Genomic DNA, 10,981 nt, shown 5'->3' on the forward strand with positions numbered 1-10,981 from the left:
CTTATCAGAGGGGTTGTTATCATTCCTGAGCTCACATGGGCCAGGATCAGCCTTGAGGCCTCTGCTCTGCCCATTTCTGGGGCTGGAAATGGCTGTGGGAGCTCCAGCCATGGCCTGAGGAGGCAGAACTTGGTGTTTGGGAGCCCTGGGGAGGAGCCCAGGCACACCCTGAGGGACACCCAGCTGGGACAGGGACTGGGCTGGGCTCCTGCTGGGCACTGGTGTGGCCACTGAGCCTCAGGGTGCCCTTGGGAAGGGTGGGGATGGAGCCTGGGCTGCAGGAGGAGGGAAATTGCCGAATTCAGGGTGGGGATGGAGCCTGGGCTGCAGGGGGAGGGAGGGATCATTCCCACATTCAGTGAGGGATTCCCAAAATCAGTGGGGGAATAATTCCCACGTTCAATGAGGGGTCACTCCCAAAATCAGTGGGGGAATAATTCCCACGTTCAATGAGGGGTCACTCCCAAAATCAGTGAGGAATCATTCCCAAGTTCAGTGGGGGATCACGCCCAAATTCAGGGAGGGATCATCCCCAAAGTCAAGGAGGGATTCCCAAACTCAGGGAAGGATCATTCCCAAACTCAGAGAGGCATCACTCTCAAATTCTGTGGGGAATCACTCCCAAAGTCAGGGAGGGATAATTCCCAAATTCAGGGAGGGAATCACTCCCAAATTCAGTGAGGGATCACCCCCAAATTCAATGAGAGATCACTCCCAAATTCAGAGAGAGATAATTCCCAAATTCTATGAGGGGTCAGTCCCACATTCAGCAAGTGGTCACTCCCAAATTCAATGGGTCACTCCCAAAATCAGTGAGGAGTCACTCCCAAGTTCAGTGAGGGATAATTCCCACATTCAGGGAGGAGTCACTCCCAAAGCGAGTTGAGGGATCATGCCCAAATTCAGTGTGGAATCATGCTCAAATTCAATGAGGAATCACTCCCAATTCAGTGACAGGTCACTCCCAAATTCAGTGAGGGATCATTCCCAAATTCAGTGAGGTCACCCTGCAGGGCTGTGCTGTGTTCTGGGCCCCACTGCAGCAATGACACGAACACACGGGACAGTTTGATAAAAAATTGGAGGAAAACTGGAGTTCCTCACCCACGAGGAATGTCTGGGAGAGCTGGGGTTGTGTGGGGAAGAGAAGGCTCAGAGGCACCTCCTCACCTCACCTGGAGGGAGGGTGACACCAGGTGAAACTCAGCAGGGCCCAAAGCCCATGGGCACCATCTGATCCTCAGGAAAACACTTTTATTTACTGCTGATGGGAATTAGGGAAGATTTCTTCCCCCAAAGGGTTCTCCAGGCCTGACAGGGGTGGGGTTTCAAAGCCCTGTGCATGTGGCACTTGGGGACAGGGGGCAGTGGTGGCCTTGGCCGTGCTGGGTGATCTCAGGGGGCTTTTCCAACCTCAATGTTTTTCACTGGCACAGGTTGCCCGGGGGGATGTGCGCTCTCCATCCTTGCTGATACTAAAACTCTGTCTGGGCACAGTCCTGGAGCAGAGATGGGCACCAGGTGCCCTCCAGAGGCTCCTTCCAGCAATAACCTCGCTGTGATTCCATGAAAACCTGCTGGAGCAGGGCTGGGTGCTGCTCTCTTCCCTGCTCTCCTTCCTGCTCACCAGAGAGGCCTCCTGGAGGTGCCCTGGGTGGGGCAGAGCGGTGCCCAGTGCCAGGCTCCAGCTGTGCCAAATAATGCCAGCCTTCCACCCTTCCTCCTCCTCTGCCTGGAGCAGGGGCCAGGAGGAAACTGCTCTTTTTATGAAACAGAACCAAATCGAAACCAAATTCATCAATTAAATTAAACAGAATCAAGTTAATTATTAAAAGAGAACCAAATACAAAACAAAATAAAATAAATAAATAAATAAAATTAAACAGAATTAAATTAATTATTAAAGAGAACCAAATCCAAACCAGAATTAAATTAATTAATTAAATGAAATTAATTAAACAGAATTAAATTAATTATTAAAGAGAACCAAATCTAAAATTAAATAAATTAATTTAAATAAATTAATTTATTTAAATTTATTTATTTCTTTAAATTAATCAGAATTAAATTAATTATTAAAGAGAACCAAATCCAAACCAGAATTAAATTAATTAATTAAATGAAATTAATTAAACAGAATTAAATTAATTATTAAAGAGAACCAAATCTAAAATTAAATAAATTAATTTAAATAAATAAATTTAAATAAATAAATAAATTTAAATAAATTAAACAGAATTAAATTAATTATTAAACAGAACTAAATCCAAACCAGAATTAAATTAATTAATTAAAATAAACAGAATGAAATTAATTATTAAACATAACCAAATCCAAACCAAATAAAATTAATTAAATTAATTAAATTAATTGAAAATAATTAATTTAATTATTAAACATAACCAAATCCAAACCAATTAAATAAATTAATTAAACAATCTGATTATTAAAGAGAACCAAATCCAAACCAGAATTAATTAAAATAAACAGAATTAAATTAATTATTGAAGAGAACCAAATCCAAAACAATTAAACTAAATTAATTATTAAAGAGAACCAAATCCAAACCAGAATTCGATTAATTAAATTAATTAAAAATAATGAAATTAATTATTAAAGAGAGCCAAATCCAAACCAGAATTCAATTAATTAATTAAATTAATTAAACAGAACCAAATCCAAACCGAATTCAATTAATTAATTTAGAAGAATTAATTATTAAACAGAATCAAATCCACCCACTCCATGGGGGGACACGTCTGAGAGCTCTGCCTGGGACCCAGCTGGAAGGGACACCAAGCCTGGGAGCTGCTCTTGGAGCAGAGGTGACAAATCCACTCTGGCCACCTTGCTGAACCCTCTGGGAGCTGGTGGCCACCACAGCAGGAGGATCCAGGCAGGATTTGGCATCCGGATGCCACCTTGGCATCTGCAGCCTGCAGAGATGGCAGAGCAGCCCCTGCCTGCACCCTAGGGCTGGTGGGGAGGGATTTGTCACCTCCCTGTCCCCTCCTTGTGGCACAGACTCTCCAGCTGCCAGGGCCTTATCAGTGCCCAGGCCTTGGGCACTGATAATTTCGGAATTTTGGTGGCCAAACCTGTTCCTGTTCCTGATATCCTTGGCTGCTGGCTCCGTGTGACCACTGGGGGGTGGCACTGGATTGTCACCTGGCCAGGGCTTGGTGCTCTGATCTCCTGTTGGAAATGGAGGGTGGAATTTGAGGAGGAAATTATTTTGGAAATGTGCATATGAACCTGCTACTGGTGAAAGGGGAGCACTTTTGGAAATCCCAAATGTTCCCTGGAGAAAAGGGGGATCAGGGGGTCCCTTGTGACAGGAGGGGACAGGCAGGGGCTGTTGGGCTCTGCTCTCAGGGAACAGGGACAGGAGGAGAGGGAGCAGCCTCAGGCTGGCCAAGGGGAGGTTTAGGGTGGATATTAAGGAAAGTTTCTTCCCCCAAAGGGTTCTCCAGCCCTGACCTGGCTGCTCAGGGTTTAAAACCCCTGTGGATGTGGCACTTGGGGACAGGGGTCAGTGGTGGCAGTGCTGGGGAATGGCTGGGCTTGGTCTCAGAGGGATTTTCCAACCTGAATGACTCCTCACAGGGAGAGACATCCTGACAGAGCTCACCTGCTTCCTCTTCCTCCCCTGTTCCCAGCAGGAGCTGTGGATTCCCTCCTCCTTGCTGGAGAAGAAACTCCTTAGAAACAAATAAACAAACAGAAATATTCCATGTTCTGCCCTCAGCATTTCCCATGCCAGAACAGCACAGGGAGGCTCAGGAGCCCCTTTCCCACACATCACATCCCAGATTTTTTTCCCCTCCATCTATTCCATGTTTTCCTCATTACCCTCATTCCAAGCCCATCCCTGGGGAACAGGCTGAGTGTGCTCAAGCTGCAGATGATAAGCAAACACCAAGTTGGGTATAATCAATCCCTTGATGAGCTATTTACCATGTGACATGACCAAAATATTTCTGGTTGGGAAAGATGTTTATCTTCCTCTGCTTTCCAAACTCCTTGTAGCCCTGAAAATCCAAGTCCCAGGACTGCAGGCATGAAAACTTTTCCTCTCCTAACCTATATTTATACTGTAAAAAATCTGATTTATCTACATAAGCAGCTTATTCGCTGACAGAAGACACGTGTTCCTTCTCCTTCTGCTGCTTGCTATGGTTTAACACATTAAAATCTGTAATTCAGGAAGGAATGGAGAGTGAATTATACCTGGAACTCATTACAGCCACTGAGAAATTCAGCAGTGCTGAAAATAGAATTCTAATCTCAGCATCTCAGAGGCAAAGGAATTAAGATCTTGTCCTTCCACCAAGGCAGACTCTTGGGCTGACCTTCACTTCAACCACAGAACCCCAGAAAATGTCTTTAAATCCTCAGGGATGCTCCATGGGGGTGGAAAGGATGAGTGGTGTCACCTGGGGAATGTTGAGAAGGGGTTCCCACCTTATCTCAGGAATTTCAGGTGCCCTCAGGTCCAGCTCTTTGGGGAACATGAGGTGGGCTCAGCTCTCCAAACACCTTCAATTTTCTGGAGCTTCATCCTTTAGGGGATCAGACAACCTCAGGCTGCACAATCTAAACTGGGAATTCTTGTTTGGATGAGGGGATATTGCCTGGGTAGCTCTAACATCAAGAAATAGTTTTTGTTTTTTCTTTGTGGACCTGCTAATTTAGGGGAAGAAAAACCCATTCCTGCTTGTGCTTTCCAGGGAATTGAAATAAATTAGGGAAACAAAAGTGTCTGAAATCACCTTTAATGTAAGAAATGTAGCCCTGGGCACTTAGTGAAGATGATTATTTGAATGTGTAGTTTCTAGAATGGTTTTTTAAGGACTTTTATCACAGGAATTGAGCAGCCCTGGGCTAATTGGAGTTGTCAGGTAAACACCCCAAACACCAGGAAAGAAATGAAAGGAGAGAAAACACAGGAGAATGAGGACAGGGTGGTGACAAGGACCAGATCTTTGTCCCCATGGACAGGCTGAGGTGAGGGTGGCTCGATGGAGAGAGAAGCTCTGTGCTGGAGAAACATCAGGAACACCTGAGCTGGGGTTCAGTCTCCTCCAAACAAAGCTCCTCAGGTGAAGAGGACACCCAGGGAGGTTTCCTCACTTCCCAAAGGTCCCAGCCAGGTTCTGAGGTGTCTGTTTCTCGGCTGTTTAGGTGGCCTGGAAAGGCCCAGGGATGGCCTTGAAGAGCCGACGCTTCAAAGGACGAGGAGAGACTTCTGATCTTGTCTCGGTCTCGGTGTTTATTAATTGTTTATCTAAAGGATTTTCTTTCAGCCCGACAGAGGTCTGCACAGCAAGCCAGCCATGGGCACACTGCGAGCCCCCGGGGCGGTCACTTATCTTTATACCCGAAGTTACGTGTACAATATTTATAATTTTTCCCCAATACCTTCTACCCTTATTAACCGGTGCACTTCTAGTAATAACCAATCCCAAAGTGCCACCACCACCACAGAAGATGGAGGCCAAGAAGAAGAAGAAGAAGAACAGGACACGCCCCAATTCCTCCATCTTACTTCTTTAGACCCCCCTGTACAGAAATCCTAAACCCTGTGTTTTACACTCTAATTAACTTATCCCTTCACCATTCACCCAGTGAAACCTTCCCAGTCCTCATACAGGTCTCATCTCCTGTGTAGGATCAAAGTCCAGCCACCAGACACTTCTGGCAACATTCCAGGACTCCCGAGCCCCCCAAGGGTGGTCTCGGCCACTCTGCACCTCCATCCTGAGGTGCTGAGATCCCACACTGAGGGGTCAGGAGGCTCTTGGAGGTCACAGGAGCTCCAGAACCATCACTCTGGAGAAGAGCAGTGAATCCCCTCATCCCCCATGGGCAGTCTGGGCGGTTTCCCACCTCCAGGGACATCCCAGTGCCTGGAGCTGGGTTAAGGGGTGGGCAGGATGGCAGGATGCTCCTCCAGAGACATCCCGGTGCTCAGGGCAGGGATAAAGGGTGGCAGGATGTTCCTCCAGAGACATCTCAGTGCCTGAGGATGGGATAAGGGTGGGCAGGTTGAGAGGATGCTGCTCCAGAATCATCCCAGGGCCCAGGGATGGGATTAGGGGTGTCAGGATGTTCCTCCAGAGACATCCCAGTGCCCAGGGATGGGATCAGGGTGGGCAGGATGAGAGGATGCTGCTTCAGAGACATCCCAGTGCCCAGAGCAGGAATGAGGGGTGGGCAGGATGGCAGGATGCCCCTTCAAAGACATCCCAGAGCCTGAGGATGGGATAAGGGGTGGCAGGATGGCAGGACGTTCCTCAAGAAACATCCCAGTGCCCAGGGATGGGATGAGAGGTGGACAAGGTTCTCCTCCAGAGACGTCCCAGTGCCCAAAGCAGGGATAAGGGGTGGCAGGATGCTCCTCCAGAGACATGCTAGTGTCTGGAGCAGGGATGAAGGGTGGCTGTCGGTTTCTCGGCTGTTTAGGTGGCCTGGAAAGGCCCAGGGTGGCCTTGCACAGCCGGCGCTTCAAAGGACGAGAAGAGACTTCTGATCTTTTCTAGGTCTCGGTGTTTATTAATTGTTTATCTAAAAGATTTTCTTTCAGCCCGACAGAGGTCTGCACAGCAGTCAGCCATGGGCACACTGAGAGCCCCCGGGGTGGTCACCTATCTTTATACTCAAAATTACATATACAATATTTATCATTTTTCCCCAATACCTTTTACCCTTATTAACCAGTGCACTTCTAGTAATAACCAATCCCAAAGTGCCACCATCACCACAGAAGATGGAGGCCAAGAAGAAGAAGAAGGACAGGACACACCCCAATTCCTCCATCTTACTTCTCTAAACCCCCTTGTACAGAAATCCTAAACCCTGTGTTTCACACTCTAACTAACTTATCCCTTCACCATTCACCCAGTGAATTCCTCCCATCCTCATACAGGTGTCGTCTCCTGTGTAGGATCAAAGTCCAGCCACCAGACACTTCTGGCAACATTCCAGGACTCCCGAGCCCCCCAAGGGTGGTCTTGGTCACTCTGCACCTCCATCCTGAGGTGCTGAGATCCCACAGGTGGCAGGATGTCCCTCCAGAGCCATCCCAGTGCCCAGGAATGGGAAGAGGGTGGGCAGGATGCTCCCCCAGCTCATCTCCTGCTGCCACTGATGCACCAAAGACCTCCAGCAGCCCAAGTTCCCTCCTGGCTCCCTGTTCCCGTCTCGGTGGGGACCAGCAGGACCCAAACCCCTCACAGAACACCCAGCCCTGCCCAGGACGTGTCACAGGAGGCTCTGCCAGCCCTGCCCCTCGCAGCCCTCCCTGCGGCCAGGAGATGGAACTGTTGGTCTGGTTTGGTCCTGCTGGGGCTCCAGAGCTCCAGATCCTCGGGGCTTTTTCCAGCTGAGGGCAGGGAGGTGCTGCCTGGATCTAGAATTCTAAAATTAAATCTAAAATCTACAATGAAATAAAAATAAATTGTATAAAACAGTAATAAACCCCACAGCTCTGGGGTTTCATGGCCAGAACATCCTGGAAGTGTCCAAGGACAGGGCTTGGAGCAGCCTGGCCTGGTGGAAAATGTCCCTGCCCATGGCAGGGGTGGCACTGGGTGCTGTTTCAGGCCCAAACTAAACCAAACCATTCCATAATTCCACAATCCTGGAGCTCCCAGAGCTTGGAATCCCCACAGCAGAGCCTGTCCCCGGTGTGGGATGGAAGCCCTGGTGCCACCCATGGTCCAGGGGACAATATTCACCCTGGACACACCTCTGGGACCACACCAGGATGTCCCTGTGCCCACAGAGCGCTGCAATGCCTTCCCTTAAAAACCTGGATCAGGAAATTAATGTAAAACATTTAACGAGAAGCTGAAATATTTAACTGGCTGCAAAATTCAGCTTTGGGACGTCAGAACGACCCCGAACATGGGTGACCCCAATTCTGGTGCTGCTGAGTCCTCTCCAAGCTCCCAAATCCCCAGGGATGATGGGATGGGTGCCTGCTGTCCTGGTGTGTCCCCTGCCTGGAATTTGGGGTTGGCAGAACAGGCTGGGCGCGTTCACCTGGTCCTGGTGGCGCTGTGGGGACACCTGGGGACACCTGGCAGGGCCTGTGGTGAGGATGTGGCAGCGCCGGGGCTGGGCAGGGGTTGGGATCCCCCAGGGCTGTTGGGATCCCCTCTGGATCCGTCCCAGTCCCTTGGCATGGCTCTCCTCAAATCTTGGGGTTCAACAAATTTCACCAAAACTCGGGGAATCCCACCCAGTCTCAGCCAGTCCTGGTGGATCTCACCAAACCTCACAAAATTTTAATGAATGTCATCAAATCTCACCAAATTTTGGTGAATGTCACCGAATCTCATCATATCTCACCAAATCTCTCCAAATTTTGGCGCATCGCGTCAAGTCTCACCAAATCTCTTCAAATTATGGTGACTCTCACCAAATCTCAACAAATTTTGGCCAATGTCATCAAATCTCACCAAATTGTACCAAATCTAACAAAATCTTGCCGAGTCTCACCAAATCTCACCAAATCTTGCTGAATCTCACCAAATTTCTGTGAATCTCACCAAGTCTCACCAAATTGTGGTGAATCTCACCAAATGACACCAAATTTTGGTGAATCTCCTCAAAAGTCTTACCAAATCTTTCAAATTTTTGGTGAATCTCATAAAATCTTATGAAATATTGGTGAATTTCACCAAGTCTTGCCAAATAAAAAAAAAAATTTGGTGAATCTCACCGAATCTTGCCAAATCTCACCGAATTTTGGTGAATCTCACCAAATATCACCAGATTTTGGTAAATATAATGAAATTTAGGTGAATCTCCCCAAATCTTGGTGAATCTCATCAAGTCTCACCAAATCTCTCCAAATTTTGGTAAATCGCACCAAGTCTCTCCAAATTTTGGTGAATCTCATCAAATCTCATGAAATCTCACCAAATATCACCACATTTTGATGAATCTCACCAAATTTTGGTGAATCTCCTCAAATTTTGGTGAATCTCCTCAGAAGTCTTACCAAATATTTCCAAATTTTGGTGAATCTCATGAAATCTTACCGAATCTTATGAAATATTGGTTAATCTCACAAAATCTTGCCAAAGCTCCCTAAATTTTGGTGAATCTCATAAAATCTCACCAAATCTCACCAAATTGTACCAAATCTAACAAAGTCTTGCCAAATCTCACTGAATCTCACCAAATTTTTGTGAATCTCCTAACAAATCTCACCAAATATTTCGAAATTTTGGTGAATCTCATCAAGTCTCACCAAATCTCTCCAAATTTTGGTAAATCGCACCAAGTCTCTCCAAATTTTGGTTAATCTCACCAAATACCTCCAAATCTTGGTGAATCTCACCAAGTCTTGCTAAATCTCACCAGATTTTGGTGAATCTCATAAAAATCTTATGAAATCTCACCAAATTTTGGTGAATCTCATCAAGTCTCTCCAAGTACCTCCAAATTTTGGTCAACCTCACTAAATCTCAACAAATTTTGGTGAATGTCATCAAATCTCACCAAATCTCAGTGTCTGTCCCTGAACCTCACCGGGTCTCAGCAGATCTGGTCTCTGCCATGCCCCGCTGCCCTGGCAGTGCCCCCAGAAGGATTCCAGGAGGTGCCACATCCCCATCCCAGGACACACTAAATTTATTGTTATTTAATTACAAATTAAAATGTATTATTATATATAAGAAAAATCTAAAATGAAGTAAAAATAAATGGTATAAAACAGTAATAAGTTACTGTAAGATAGAAGGAAAGTCAAACAAAAAGCCTAAATAAAAAAAGAAATAAATGGAAATTTTAAAACAAAATAACTAATAGAATGAAATAAGATGGAAATAAAGTAGTTAAAGAAAATGTAATGAAAGAATGCACTGATAGAACATAAAAATTGAATAGATAAATAGAATGAAAGTGAATTTAAAATAAGGAATAGAATTAAATTAAATAAATGAGGACAAAATAAAGGGAAAGCAGGAATAAAAATTAAAAAAGTAAAATAATAAAAGAAAAAACTTAAGAACAATATTTTGAAAAAATAAATAAAATTAAATAACAATAAATAAAAATTTAAAAAATAAAATAAAAATATAACATAAATTTTACTTAACATAATATAAATTAATATTAATTACATTTAATGATAAATGATATTTAATATAATTTTAAAAGTAAGCCTAAAATAAAGTAAAAAAGAAAGAAAATAAAAATGAAAATTAAAAAGTAAAACAAATTTAATTTAATATAATATAAATTATTATTTATATGATCTTTAATGACATTTAATATTAAATTTGACATTTATGACAAAACATGACATTTAAAACTAAACTTCATTTAATATAATAGAAAAGTAAGTTTAAAATAAGGTAAAAAAATAAAATAAAGTAAATAAATGATAATAAAATAAAATAACGTAAGATAAAAATAAAATAAAGTAAAATAAAATAAAGTAAAAATAATAAAAAATAAAATAAAATAAAATAAATAAATAAAATAAAATAAGGTAAAATAAAATAAAATAAAATAAGGTAAAATAAAATAAAGTAAATAAAATAAAATAAAATAATAAAAATAAAATAAGGTAAAAAAATAAAGTAAAAAATTAAAATAAAATAAAATGTAACAAAATAAATTAAATAAAGTAAAAAAGGAAATAAAATAAAATAAAATAAAATAAAATAAAATAAAATAAATAAAATAAATAGAATAAATAAAATAAAATGAAGTAAAATAGGAAATAAAAAAATTAAAATAAAATAAAATAAAATAAAATAAAATAAAATAAAATAAAATAAAATAAAATAAAATAAATAAAATAAATAAAATAAAATAAGGTAAAAAAAATAAAGTAAAAAATTAAAATAAAATAAAATAAAATAAAATAAAATAAAATAAAATATAACAAAATAAATTAAATAAAGTAAATAAAGTAAAAAAGGAAATAAAATAAAATAAAATAAATAAAATAAATAGAATA

This window comes from Ammospiza nelsoni, chromosome 26 (assembly GCF_027579445.1).
Source record: "Ammospiza nelsoni isolate bAmmNel1 chromosome 26, bAmmNel1.pri, whole genome shotgun sequence".
Lineage (NCBI taxonomy): Eukaryota > Metazoa > Chordata > Aves > Passeriformes > Passerellidae > Ammospiza > Ammospiza nelsoni.